The sequence below is a fragment of the Danio rerio genome, chromosome 3, assembly GCF_049306965.1.
Source record: "Danio rerio strain Tuebingen ecotype United States chromosome 3, GRCz12tu, whole genome shotgun sequence".
Taxonomy (NCBI): Eukaryota; Metazoa; Chordata; class Actinopteri; order Cypriniformes; family Danionidae; genus Danio; species Danio rerio.
Window position 1 is genome coordinate 30,123,074 of NC_133178.1, and position 15,454 is coordinate 30,138,527.

At 35.0% G+C, this 15,454-nt stretch overlaps 1 protein-coding gene and 1 long non-coding RNA gene across 4 annotated transcripts in view; one reads left to right on the forward strand and one right to left on the reverse strand.

Annotated features, from left to right (window-relative positions):
* The window catches only part of LOC100534815 (DELTA-actitoxin-Aeq1c-like), a 339,260-nt gene that overhangs the window by 71,582 nt on the left and 252,224 nt on the right, over window positions 1–15,454 (reverse strand). The gene's annotated exons all lie outside the window — the stretch shown is intronic.
* Window positions 2,437–5,861, forward strand: LOC141381354 (uncharacterized). 2 transcript variants are annotated; one of them, XR_012401351.1, is made up of 6 exons: window positions 2,437–2,715; window positions 2,961–3,104; window positions 3,823–3,939; window positions 4,031–4,072; window positions 4,394–4,524; window positions 4,865–5,861. It is a non-coding gene; the product is annotated as an uncharacterized lncRNA (long non-coding RNA). The 2 variants fall into 2 exon arrangements; XR_012401350.1 differs by having other exon boundaries at window positions 2,468–2,715; window positions 4,394–4,480.

A 15,454-nucleotide genomic window follows, 5' to 3' on the forward strand; every position in this document is an offset into this window, starting at 1 on the left:
TATGAACCTCATTATCAAACCAAAACAAAAATGGTACTGTCTAACACTATTTACTAATTTCAACTTTTTGTATAGTGTCAGAGGCAGAGGAGACACATCAACCTGCAAGTGTGTAACTTATCAGGAAAATGACTGACTAAATGGATGACTGTCTAGGTTGCAAGCAGGACATGCATGTTACAGTTAAGTATTTCAGCTACAACATACTGTTAACTCACAGTAACCATCTTGTCATTAATTGTAACTTTACAGTAAAGTATAGTTAATTCTACAAGAGAATAAGGTAAAATCACAGAAATGGGCCTTACTATCTACCTGGAAGTCACATATGGCTGTAATTTCACTGTAATTAAGTGTAAAACAAATCACAGTGGCTTAATGTGAAAGTAATACAATTATTAGTCAGTAATTTACTGCTAATTAAGGGTCAAATATTATACAATGTATCAATAAAACTCATGTAAACATTTTGTCTGTCATTCTGTTTTTTAAGGTGAGCGCTGAATTTGAGAGAGATGCCACTGTGCACCGTGGATCTTCACAGCTGCTGAGGAGCTCTTGGAGTAAGAAAGAGATCTGAGACTAAAGGTAGAGTTTATGATGTTTATCATGTTTTCAGTTTCTGACTGTGTCATAACATAATAACAGATTATTATCATATTTTCTCTTTTATAAATTTTTGTTCTTACTGTTGCTCAATGGAGTTGGACAATGAAGAACCGACAAGAACTGAACGGCTTGTGAGGGCAGTAATGTTGACCTGAGCAGGGGCCTTCTACAGGGGACCGCCTAAAGATACTGGCATCATCATCATCATCATCATCATCATCATCATCATCATCATCATCATCATCATCATCATCATCGAAGGTGTTAAAGTTCTTATAGACCTCATCTTTACCAGACTCAGGCAAACTCTGCTTTCACTCCGCCCAAAGCCCCAGCTGGACTGTTTTGGCCCAGGGTATCCAATCAGACCCTGGAAGTGACTGTGGAAACTTGACTTGCCCTGGCTCGTATTGGCACGCTAACTTAAGTCGTGAGAGTGAAAACACGGCTCTTGACTACATTCCCAGAGCTTGTGTCCACCTGGGTTTGACATATGCATTTTAACTGTGACAAAGAATGGTGTTTTTACAAGTGACTGTCTGGTTAACACTGCAAGATATTAGAGGGTAGTATTCCCAAACTGTGGTGTCCTCTTTGCTTCAATGAATCTGCATTATTCTGGCAAATAATACCTTTCATGAATTAAATCAGATAAATTTCACTCTAAGTCTATTGTTTTAAATAATATTGTTTTTATAAAAAATAATAAAATAAAATAAATTAATAATAATAATAATAATAATAATAATTTGTTATTCCACCCAGACTTGTTCAGAAGAAAAATATACTTTAATAAATTATAAAAAAAATACATACAAATAAAAAATTTACAGTAAATACGTAAAGAAACTAATTAGAAATAAAAAGAACTTCACCTTAATTTAACGTTTAAATCCCAAAAAAAACAATAAACTAGACTTTTAGAAAAACCTTATAACAACGCTTATTGTATAACATGCCACATTTAGCAATGAGGACAAATATATTGCAGAAAATATCCAAACATTTAAATACAAAAATACTTTCTGTGTATGTCACAAAATTGGCTTTATATAAACAGAGTATATTATTGGATATAACTAAGCTTTTAACACAACATAAGTAAATACAGGCAAATTTTGCTTGTAAAATAAAATTAGTATTGATATAAAAAAGATATATATATATATATATATATATATATATATATATATATATATATATATATATATATATATATATATATATATATATTTTTTTTTTATTTTTATTTTTTTTTTTATATATATTAGATACTATCAAAAGTATTTTTACTTTTGGGGCAGCAAGGTGGCACAGTGGGTAGCGCTGTCTTCTCACAGCAAGAAGGTCTCTTGTTTTAGCTCCGGCTGGGTCAGTTGGCATTTCTGTGTAGTGTTTGCATGTTCTCTCTGTGTTTGCGTGGGTTTGCTCCAGGTGCTCCGGTTTTCCCCAAAAGTCCAAAGACATGCACTATAGGTAAATTGAATAAACTAAACTGTCCATAGTGTATGTATGTATGTCCTCCAGGTTGGAGGTTGAGCATTGGTCTAATGACCCGCCTCTTAAAACTTCAATATAAATGGCCCTGGGAGCAAGTAAGTAAGTATTTTTACTTCTATTGCTGCTAATTACAGTATAAGCTGCCTTAAAAGACTCATGAATATTAATGTAGTGGACTATTTTTACTCAAACTGATTTTTTGAATTCAAAATTAAGATGATAATATACAGTATGTATACTAACAAATAGAATAGCTTGTGCAATATTTCTGGCCACCTGACTGTCAGTGCTTTCACACTGTTAGACATTTCTGTAAATTACACAGTTATTTACTGTATTTCACCCAGTGTAATACTGCAAATTCCTTTTACGGTAAATAACTGTATTTACCGTTGCATTGTGGGAATTTAGTGTGACGTCGAACAACATATACAGCGATGTACTGTATTTGTAAAAATTCGTGTATTATACTGTATTTTCCACAACTGCTTCAACGCCACCTTGCGTACTCTGCACCACATTTTGCCTGAGGACCCTGGAGCAATTCTGGAGGACAATTTATTAGTGTGCCTGAAGAACATACTGGATTTAACAAACTTTACTCTGGTAAGCTGAGGCAGTGTTTCATTTTACAGAATGTTTTGTGGACGAGAATAGAACAAAGTAAAGTATAAAGTTGGCTATTATTATTTTCTCTGGCTTGGCGTTATTTCGCCCATTTGAGAAATATATCATCTATTAAGATGTTACCTTTATTTAATTTATTACATTAACACTACTATTACTTTAAATAAGACTGTTTATGACTATTAGCCATTGTTCTCGTCATATCTTTTTATTTATTTAAATAGGAACCGGTGTTGCAGCGGGTTTTGGTTTAGGAGGGAACCAGAGGTATGCAGACAGTTTTGGAGGACACTTAGTACGAGACAACGGTCCGGCAGAGAGTGTTTTCCCCCAGAAGAATATGAATGAAAGACCAACAAATAATCCAGGTAAAAGCGCGTCTGTCTGTGCTGACAACACTCGACATTGATTTGAGCACCTCTATTAGCATTTGTTTGCTCGGCAACATTGGCTGAAGCGATCTTAAAATGGTAATGTTAACTGTTAGCTAAACTGAGCTAAGTTTATACTGAATTGGACTCAAACTCATTTTAACGTGCAACGTTTAACTTATATTGATTTATACTATATATATTAGATGTTGTGAACTTATTTTTCTCTGGTTTAGAGTAACTTATAACGTTAGCTTGAGAAAATAACATCGCGACGTAACCTATAAGAACGTTAACGTAAATCTATAACGTTACAATATGCATAGAGGTAAAGTTGGTTTTATATTCGCACATTCGTTCATTTAGAAGACTCTGATACTGTTTACCATGTTACTTTGAATATTCGATCAGAATTAGCATGCCAGTATGACTTGAAATCAACATTAACACTGTTTATTTGACCGTGAGCATGTTGTACTTTGATAGTCATTAGCTGCTAAAATGATTTCGCTATTTAGAGTTTGCAAATAATACTTTTATGAAATTAAATTATTAAGGGGGAAGTCTGAATCTGCTAATATAAAACCAATTTTACCTCTATGCATTATGCTAATAACCACCTTTTTGCTATTTATTGTTTGCTAATTATTTTTTTATCACAACTCTTGACATTTGGTTTAACATAATTGTTACCATTATATTTTTTTCTGTTTAGATATGGCACGAGCACAGCAGCAGGTTTTGTCTGAAGAAACAAACAGCATTTCAGAGGAACATCTTGATCAGCACAGCCTTATGCTTAAAAAATAAGCAAGACCAGTAAGCAACCAAGGTAAACAAATAAAAAAAAGTTGTGTGGAGGTTGTGGATTGTAGCATGGTATTCTTATCTGTATTTTTGGCTTTTTTATGGTCTCAATATAGAATACTGGGAGCCTGCCTGTGCAAACTGGACCTCATACAACAGTAAGTACTGTACATCTATTTGTTTCTCAATATATTAACGTTACTTTTAATACAAAATGTGTCACATGTTTAGTTGCTAGCTAAATAAAAAAATCGTTTTCCCTTTTTTATTAAACCATTTAGTAGGTTTTTTTTTCATCTTTGTTTATAATATTTTTGAGCAGATTGAGGTCTGTCATGGGTCAGACATTTCAAAATACAATAATTAGTATTGGGATACATGCATTTGTCTATGTATTAAATGTCTTTTTCCCCATTTCATGTTGCCTAAATATTTTGTAATAAATAAAATAATAAAATTTTTTGTATAAATAATTCCAGAGGATGAAACAAAATGCACAGCAACAACCAGAGTGAGCCAGAAGATAGCAGGAGAAGTAGTGAAGAGAATGACAACCATGAACAACAGTGAGTTATCCTTCTTTCACCAGCTAACTGAGAACTTGGATTAGGTGAGACACTCTCAATAGTTTTATCAGTATTCAGTCAGTTTTAGTTTATTAGGAATACATAAAACAAATAGTCTAATCTGTCCTGCAGTGAATCAACCCATCACAAATGCTACAATGTTTTTGTAAAACCTTGTTAGGGAAAAAAATAAACAGGACATTCTGGTTAGTTATCTTTTAAACATGGTAGTGAGCAGGTTATGAGCAGGAGCCAGTTGCTCAGTACCAGCTGAAAACTACCCCAACCTAGCTGCCATGCTTCAAAATAATTAACCAGTATATGATTTATTTTTTTTAAACAAGCTTCTTCTATGCTTATGTTAGTCTGTTTGTCCTTATCCAGAGTTCTTCATAATCCTGGACTGGGCCAAATCCTGACCAGATGCTGTGGTGGTCATGGAGGAGTGAATCCTAAAAGACACACGTGATCAATGAGTTTCCGCATTGATCCAATGGGCCAGCCTGACCACCCGCTGGTGAACTTTCAAGCCTCTGGTGCCTAGACTGCGGCCTTGCACAAGTTTGGCTAGAGGAGAACTGGTCGTGCCCAACTGAGCCTGGTTTCACTCAAGGGCTTTTATTCTACACTTTCGTCAGTTGGTGAAGTTTCTTCCATGCCACTGTCGCCACTGGATCACTTGGCTACGATTGGTGGATCGGTGGATTTGCTCTTCAGTGTTTGGACTTTCAGCAGTGACATTTACTGCTTCAATTCTGAAAACTGGACTGAAGCAGCTTCAATTTACAAGAACTTCTATGTTAAGCTGCTTTGTCATCATTGATCTACATTGTAAAAGTGCAATAGAAATAAAGATGAATTGCATTTGAACATGTGAATTCAGACCTTGTTGAGCATTTGACACCAGAATTAGTAATATTTTAAAGTTGGGTTTTTTCTGAGTCGGCTAATAGTTACAAATATTTTTTTTTCCAACAATATGCAATTCAGAAGTTTAAATTTTTATTGTACATGTATGTTCTAGTGCTTTGTGTGATTTATTTATTTTTAATGTGTTGATTTTATTGCTTAATGTAATTTTCACACATTTTCCTTAAATGCTTTAGGCATTATTAATGTTTTAAAGAATGGAATATTTTGTAATTGTGTCTGGTTTAATGTCAGTAGTACTTAGTATAATTGGGGTTTTTTTTCTCAACAATATGCAGGTCAGACACTTAAATTAGTTTTGTACATGTATGTTAATGTGCTTTGTCATTTTCAATGTTTTTTTTTCTTAAAATAAAATATTTTGAATGATTGAAATGTAATGTTTTTACACATTTTTAAGCTTGTTTTAAGCATCTCCAATGTTTTAAATAAAGAGTGTTTATTTTGTTAATATTTTGTAATTGTGTCTTTTTTAGGTCTATAGTATTAAAATAATATTAATAAAATTATATTATAAAATATTTAGGACAAAATTAAAAGGTTTACAGTAGCTAACTGTTAACTTAGGTTTTTACAGTAGTTAACCATTTTCAGACACTACGGTAACATACTGTAAACGGATTTACAGTTGTATACTGTAAATCTAAAATACAGTAACTTACTGGCAACAGTGTTGCCAGTAAGTTACTGTAAAAACCCTTTGAAATGTCTAACAGTGCAGCTGAATCACTTGAGCGCTCACACTACAGAATTTACAGTGCATCAGATACGCTGTTCATTCATTGATATGAACAGTAATAGTATAATTACACTGCACTGTGTAGTCACGCAGAGAGAACCTATCAAGTGCTCAATCAGTGTGTTCAAGAGAAAAGGACATATCAACTTTACCTAAGCCTCCAACTCAATCACTGCTAAGCCAAATGTAACAATTAACCAGTGTCTTAAAATATGATTAGCCATCTCATCATAAGTGTTTTACAGTAGTTTTTACTACGATGGTAAGATTGGATTATCCTCCAATGATGATTGGGTTTTACGGGTGGGATTTGTTTTCACGCCTCCTTTTAAAAATCTTACATTTTCATAAAACTAAAATCATATGAATTTGAATTAGCCACTAAACTAAAAAATAAATAAATAAAAAAGTAACATTTCCTTGTGAGGGCTGGTAATACTAGTAAAATGCCATAATATCACTGAAAGGACATTCCTGGTTATCTCAAAAATGTTCAGTTAACTTTTTGTATATTTTCGAGTAAAGTCTGTTTGTATAAAAGGGGTTTCTAATAACGTGTCTCATATACTGTATAGCATTTCACATGGCCTCATTAACGCTGTATGTAAACATGCATTAAGCATTTGTTTACATATTGCCAAATACACAAAATAAAAATATATGTTTATTTTGGCATGTTATATCATGATAACTATAGTCATACCATCAGGGGCAGATTTAGTGGTTTTGGGGTCCTAAGCAATTCCAGCCATAAGGCCCAAGTCTGGAAATGTATAATATATAAATTTATAAATGTATATATATATATTAATTTAACTGCTGGGCTGCTCTATGATGGATATTTTATTTTGTATTATTATTATTATTATTATTACATAACATTACATTATTATAATAATATTATATTTCATTGTATTTTAATTCATATTTAATTACATTAAAATTGTGTTTAACTCTCAGCACAAAATATGGTTGAAAACAATGTTATATATAGTTTAGAGGTATAATTTATGCTTTTAGATATCTATTGTGGGCCCCCAGATTTCCTGGGGCCCTAAGCGGCTGCTTACCTTGCTTATTGGTTAAATTCACCCTTGCATACCATCCAGCCCTAATATGTGCAAGAAGTGATAGAGGAAATGATTTAGGATCTCGCAATTGTGAAACTGAAACTTGATTGTACAATCTTTTTGACTAAAGAAAAGGATGGCCTGCAAATTTTGGAAACATTTTGAAGGGGGAAAGAAGGAAAAGCATTTTATAAGGAGGATATTTGTCACTGCATGGCTCTAGGTCATTTCAAATTAATTTTATGTTCCAGTCAAAAAAAAAAAAAAAAAAAAAAAACTTTCACAACACTCTGTGTGGCTGACAGGTCCAGATTTTAGCCTGCTGAATATTTCTCAGGCATCTGCCATGCACTGATGCTTCTTTTAGATTGTGTCTTGGATAATTCACACTATGTGATCATCACTCAAGCACTGATTTTGACTCAAAATTCAGGCATTAGTTTGCAATCTTTAGAAAACTGTCAGTGAAAAAAAAAAATTAAACTAATGTAGATACAGAAGAAGTCGGAATTATTAGAACCCCCTTTGATTTTTTAAAATATTTCTTAAATTATGTTTAACAGAGCAAAGAAATGGTGATGCAGTGGCGCAGTGGGTAACACGTTCGCCTCACAGCAAGAAGGTCGCTGGGTCGCTGGTTCGATCCTCGGCTCAGTTGACATTTCTGTGTGGAGTTTGCATGTTCTCCCTGCATTCGTGTGTACTCCGTACCGTACCGGGTACTCCGGTTTCCCCCACAGTCCAAAGACATGTGGTACAGGTGAATTAGGTTGGTTAAATTGTCCGTAGTGTATGAGTGTGTGTGTGAATGTTTCCCAGAGATGGGTTGCGGCTGGAAGGGCAACTGCTGCATAAAAACTTGCTGGATAAGTTAGCGGCTCATTCCGCTGTGGCGACCCCGGACTTAATAAAGTAAATAAATATTATTTACTGTCATCATGGCAAAGATAAAATAAAACAGAAATGAGTTTAGTAATGTGTTTAACAAATCTTCACTCCATTACACAGAAATTGGAGGAAAAAATAATAGGGAGGAGGGGGCTAATAAGTCTGACTTTTTAATGTTTAGCTTACAAGCAGAAGATGCAAACCATGCTTAAATCCCAGGTGCATGGATATACAGTATACAGTAAACTATTTTGCATTTTGTGGGACAGCCTTATGACAATAGTGATTAAAAACATCCGATTTACAGTTTTAATAAAGACATATAATAATATTTTAGGAATGACTGCATGGGCAGATGCATCAGATCCAGTAACATGCAATCATTAAAATGTAATGCATTTAATTAAAGTATTACCTCAATTAATGACTTAAGAACACATATAGTTGTAACATACACGTTAAAGTAGAAAACAAGACATAAGCATTTCATGAAATCATAAAACAATTACTGTTATTCTGATGAATTCATTATTTTGCAACCTTTAAGTAAATTCTATTTGGAATGAATATGTTAGTCACAAATGCTATGAGAATGTACAACAGTCATCATGTTGTCATCCTGGTACTTTTTGAGTACTTATTCAGATTTCAGATGTTCTTGTATTGTCACAGCTTACTGTTTGACACCATCTACACAGTAACATGTAATTTTAGATTCAGCCAAACTCTGAACTGAAAGTCAAATAGTGTTCTAGTATCCTCTACTGAATGCAGTAAAAAAAAAAAAACAGTTTTATTTATCTGATGGTCATTATAAATATAATGTGTGAAAGTTCACTTATAAACAATGAATTTTTCAAGCAGATACTGTCAGCTGCACTGGCTACAGGATAATAATGGCTGAGTGACATTTAGCGCTAGCTTGAGTTTCTGTCAGACCTGATCGCACTGTTTATTTTGCCATGACGATGAGTTCCAAAAACGGCTAGCGCACAGAAAGCTTGAAGTGTCATGTTGCTAGGTAACATTTCAGTGGGCTCTCTCTGTCAAAGAAACTTATGTGAGTGATTCAGAAAAACTCTGTCTGGAAACAAAATGTAGATAGATGACACATGTCTGGTTGTGTGTGTGCCTTCTGGTGCAATGCTGGACCAAACACTGCTATCCTGTCTGACCAGAATACCCATTCTCTGTGGTCTTCATCATTTTTAGCTCTATTTTTGTGTGAAAAAACAAACATATTTTATTTCAGTCCCCTGAATTTCTTTGGGTGTCAGTATCAATATGTTAGTCAAATATATTAGTCTCAGTGCTCCAAAACATAAGATTTAGACTATATATATATATAAGCATTCAAAACTTGCAGCTTGTCACCAATATGAATCAATGGTTTTCTTGACATCATTATACATTTGAATCAGATCTTCTGGCCAATCTGATGCTCTCTATAAAGTATAAAAGAGCAAACAACTGCAACTCAAATCAATCACTATTCATCTAAACACTGGCATGTAGATAATCAAATGATAAATTGTAGCTGACACAGTGCTGATCTGTTATCTATGGCAAGTCCTTAGGGGAAATTAGATTGCACACACATATTCACAGTATGCATACAGGCAACTGAAATTCCAAGAATTTACACGCGTTCAAAATTAAGGGCTGTATTTTGATGATCCAGGCGCAAAGGCCAAAGCGCAGGGCGCAAAAGCATTAAGGGTTTGTATGAATCCACTTTTGCTATTTTAAGGATGGAAAAATCCGCTTTGCGCTGTGGCGCATGGTCTAACAGGGTTGAGCTTATTCTCTTAATGAGTTATAGGTGTGTTTTGAGAATAAACCAATCAGAATTTCATCTCCCATTCCCTTTAAGAGTCAGTTGCGTCACGCCATAGGGCGTTTGCTAGTTACATGGCGGACTTTATAAGTGGAAAAACGGAATGCTTTACTAGAGAGAAAACAGTTAAACAGAGCATCTGCAGCACGAGAATGAGAGATGAGCCTCCTCATTCTTTACTTTCATTTTCACTCTCGTGAATAGGGAAACATGTTGTACACACGGGCATCCATTAGCCTATACATAATTAATTTTGTTTGTTAAGCGCAAAGATTTGTTTCAAAACTATTTCTAAATTCAGTTCTAATTTACAGCAAATGAATAAATGAACAATAATAACGAAGTGTGGTCAAACAACTGGGTTACATCCTAATACACATGATGATCCCGATATCATCTAAAACCTGACAGGTGGGCAAATCTAAGCTTTTTTTTTTAATAAAAGAAATTTAAATACGCTTATAATAAATAATACTGCTAATAATAATAATAACTTTATACAAAAGCAAATTGTCATGAATAAACTAAAAAAGCTCACCAAAGAAGGCATGAAAGTATGGTTTTTATATTTATGTAGGCTAGAAAATAATAATTTTTGTAATACTTTAAGTCTTTAATTATTTTTCATTTGTAAGGATATTTGCGTATTTCTGTACATCCTGTGAGTATTAAGCAATTTGTAAGTGAGGTGCACAACTAACACGCTCTGCTTGACTATAGACCTGCTTTGATCTGGTCTATTCTGCAGTCTATTATAGTTCCTCAAAATAGCAACGCGCCATAACATGCTCCTTTTTTAGACCAGAACGCCTATGGGCACACATTTGAGTGCAAGTGCAATTGATATTTAAACAGCGTGCTGCAAAACATCAAAATGACTTTTGCGCCAAGCTGAAACTAGCAAACAACAATTGTGTCGCATTGCGCCGGGTGTATGATAGGGCCCTATGTCTGTAACAAAAAACAATTACAATTCTGTATATTATGAACAGCACAGAGCACTATATAGGTTATACATGATTCCAAGAGTTGAAATATGTTTCCACCGACGTGAATGAAGTCTGATTTAGTGTTAAAGTCATCATGAAATCAAAACTAACCATATTGATTTTGCTTACTCAAATTGTTAGTTTGTAATCTTTAATTGAAATCTGAAAATGCACTTTCTGTTTGTTTTCAGTTTTCAAAAAAGATTTTCATCTGTTTAACAGCACATTCACAACGCAAACACATTAAAAAAATAATGGCAGCAGCTTCCATTATATGCAGACTTTAATCAAAGTTCCTTTAAGGTAAGTAATTTCACTCTGCTGCCATCTTAAAAACGTCTCTCAGGCAGTATGCAAAGGCAATCTGTCTAAATAGGGAAACATCAAATTCTCCAAAACTGTTTGCCAAGCTTATGATTACATTACATATTTGAAATCACCAATAAAATTAAACAACAGCTGTCTCCTTTCAAAACGTTCGAATCAAACAAATCAGAATTTTTCTGGTTGCCTGAGCTAATGTGCATGCGCACTCGAAAGGAAGGAGATCCCGACATGTACTTCTGTTATGGCCGTTCTACACATTATCTGTAACGACGGGGAGTGACACTGACAACAGAAGGTAGGATCCAAATGCAGGTTTAATCGTAGTCAGGCAAGCAATGGTCAACACAGGTGTAAACAGGTATATTGAGACAGTCCATAATCGTAGTCGAATAACAGGCAAGGAGGTCAGAAGGCAGGCGGCTAAACAGGATAACAAGGAATACCAGGCAAGGGTTTAGACACGGAGAAACAAGACAGGGAGAAACGCGTTGTAATGTCACTGGTACCAGGCCCGGATTGGCTAATCGGGAGGACCGGGAGAATTCCCGGTGGGCCGGTCGGTTTTTTGGCCGCGAGGGCCGGTGTCCCTAGCTCCAGAATCTGTTGCTCTCAGCAGTCACACTTTTAAAATTTATTTATTTACTTGACCAAAGCCTTTTTATTCATTATATTATCGCAACTCTTCTCTTTTTATCTATTTTAATGATAATAAAAGTTAAATGTGTCTCCATGACATATACAGCTGTTGTGGTCCAGTGGTAGGCACGTTCGGTTAAGACTCCGCGGACCCGGGTTCGATCCTCGTTAGAGTAATTTATTGTTTTCATTTTTATTGTTAAGATATATAATACTGTTTGGGTTGTTGAACATTTGAAGTTCTGAAGCAGCTGTTTTCTCAAAAAAAAAAAGACGTGATAGTGTAATTAGCAACTGAATTGGAAATGAGCTTATTTTAATATAGTCAGTCGTGAACTGAGGTGGGCCGGTCTGAGGCTTGAAACTCCAGGGCTGAAAAGGAGTCCCACTCCGGCCCTGACTGGTACAGCAAACAAGACTCGGCCACCTGTGTGTGGAAAAGAGGGGTTTAAATAGTCCAAATAATCATTGTGTGAGTGGCTTCAGCTGTGAGAGTGCAATCAGTGTGGATCTGGAACCGGTTGTGTGTGTGTGGCATGACTGGGTGTTGTAGTCCATAATATGGCAGAAATGTAGTTCCATGAGTGTGAATGTTTTCCAGCGACCTCTAGTGGTTAGCGATCGCTGGTAATCATGACATTATCATCCTCTGAATAATGCTTTGTCTGATCACGCTGCTCCTCCGAACTAATCTACAACTTGTTCTTGATGGCGAATCTCCTCCAGGAATGATAGCAACTCTTTGTTTACAAGTTTGTGAGTGTTTGAGTAGTTGCTGCTGTCATGTGATGTACATTTGACAGAACAGACTGTAGCTCGTGTTCATTTCATAAAGATTACAAAACCAAAAAACTTGTTTGTAAGTTTAGTTAGTTCATTTAAAAGTAGAGATTTCAAGCTTTACATGAATATATTTTTTATGTCTGTGAAGCAAGTATTCGTTAAGATTCCAGTGTATTTGTTGACCACATGAACTGTCGTAAAAGCACATGTATGGTCTGAGCATCTCCCCCAAAGAATCGTCAGTCTATAGCAGCGGTGCCTAAACATTTTTGTATGAAGGGCCAAAAACAAAATATCACTGAGAGCTGTGAGATGAAGGTAAATATACCAAACTATATTTAATTAAAGTTGCCATGGGTAATTTCCTAATTTATTTAATACTATTTCAAATTTCATAGAAAACATTATATTATATTATATATAACATTATATAACATTATATTAATTGTATAAACTAATGCACCATAACTTTTTTTAACGGATAACTTATTGCAATAAAAACATAAACAATCACATTTCCAACACAGTGGGTTCAATGCTGAATGCACTAGTCAAGCAGAATCTGTCTTTGACTTGATTTGCACACCAAAATCTGCATTGTCGGATGACAAGATGCACATTTAAACTAAATCTGATTAATCTACACAATTTAATTGAAACATTTAATTTCAGTTAGCTTTTAACAATAAAACAAACAAAGGGTTACATTCATTTTGAATTGACAGTCTCCAAAGGATTTTTATCATTCTCCCTCTTTTCTCAGGTGAGATGGTGGGCCAAATTAAAGGTTACTATGGGCATCTCTGGTCTATAGCGATCAGTGATTGGCTCCTTTACTAGACAATGCTTCATTCATCATATTGACCATTACACATTTCCCCATTCAAAACTATACCAGTAAAATGTCTTGAGTATTCTATAGTCATTGTTTTAATATCACGCAAACCACCACAGTAGTTTAAACTGGTCCAAAGACATTATAGCACAGAGTGAATCATAGATGTGAGTCATTGCAAAACACTAAACATATCAGATCAATTTAAATTCTAATCTGAATGCTGTAATTTAAAGTGAAGAAATGGTTCAACAGGCTCAGCATTATTAGTAGTCTGTGGCTGTCATGAGTCTAATGTGGCTCTGTCTGAGCTTTGATACAAACAAAACGCTATTGATAGTTTTCAGTCACATGACCTGTGCAGAGCAAAACAATGGGCTGTAATGGCAGCTTACACAGGATCTCCATAGAAATGCTGCACAAGCTGGTCAGATTTCCTTCTATTTCAAGCTACAAATATCATGCCAATAAAACAAAGAATATTTTTGAACACAAACAAAACTTTGGGTGCTAGTGATCCACATTGCCCGACACTTATTTCAGTCATTAAACCATCAGGTCCATGCAAGAGCTCCAGTTTTGACAATGTTGGCAGGGTAATAATAATTAAAAATAATGCACGGTTGGCAGGTATTTCACAGCATCAAACTTGCTTACAGATGGCTCAATGGTAACCAAAGGACATAGCTACAAAAACTGGAAGAATACATACAAATCCCAGAGCAAAAAACAAAACAAAAAAAAAAAAACAGGACAACCCTGGAAAGACATGATATGTAATGGAATGTGATGCATTGTCATTTTTCCTGTCAAAAGCTGGGCAGGCACGCTGTGAAAAAAAAGACAGGTACTGCCACAATAAACAAGCAAACCTGTATAAACCCCTCTCCCAAAGCTATAAAGATTGATAATTGGCTAATCTGATTGGAAGACGGGACTTCCTTCAATATTAAGGTCATACTAAGCAATGCAGTTTGCTCCATTCATAGTAATGCGAGGGAACCATCTTTGTACTCTATAACTATTGTATGGAATCTTCCAATGATTCAGTGATTCTTGATAAGGAAAATGTATTTGTTCATGCTTGCTATTACTTTGCATTTTAATTTATACCAGTTTGATTGAAAATATAACTCCAGATTACAATAGGAACTGTAAAAATAAATAAAAGCATACAAAAGTACAGTCAGTTATAGTTACTTTAGATTGTAATGAGCCATATTGGCGCTGTTATGTGCTGTGAATGTGAATAATTGGCAATTTTTAAAGGGGTGAAGCTCCCCAATATGTCTGGTCTTCATGTTTTCATTGAAAATACATTAGCACATTAAAATAATCTGCACATTCTAATGCACCTAAGGGGAGCTTTAGTGGCATCTCACTGAATTTATGCAGTATACTTCTTATAGCTTTCATTTTATGCCCAGGGTTTGAAAAGTATCAAATAAAAGTCAAGTTCTTCCAAAAGCCAAGCAGAAATATCAACACATCCTTTCTCCCTGGTGGTAAATAGTGTGTAATCTGGTTAACTCAGTGTGTCCGATCCCTCAATGAGAGCTCTATTAAGCAGCCTGTCATTAGAGGGATTACATGTGCTATTATCAGCTGCAGTCTGGATACTCATACTGAACAGGCCAGATTGATTCAATCACACAGTGGATGGAGCAGGACTACAAAACAGCACAGAATTTTAGACATTAATGGGTATGGATAGATATTAATAATAACGCTGATGCTCTTTGCAGTAATTGTTAGTTGAACACTGACAGTGACTGTTATGCAGCCCAAAATACAAATACACAAAACCAGAGAGTACTGTAAGAGTCACAAATGTGTTTGAGCATAAAGAACACTCACACGTAGCCCTAAATGTTATGACATTTGCCTTTCAGTGCTTTTCTGATCCAGATAACTGACCTTTTCTTCTGCTTTCCCTGTCG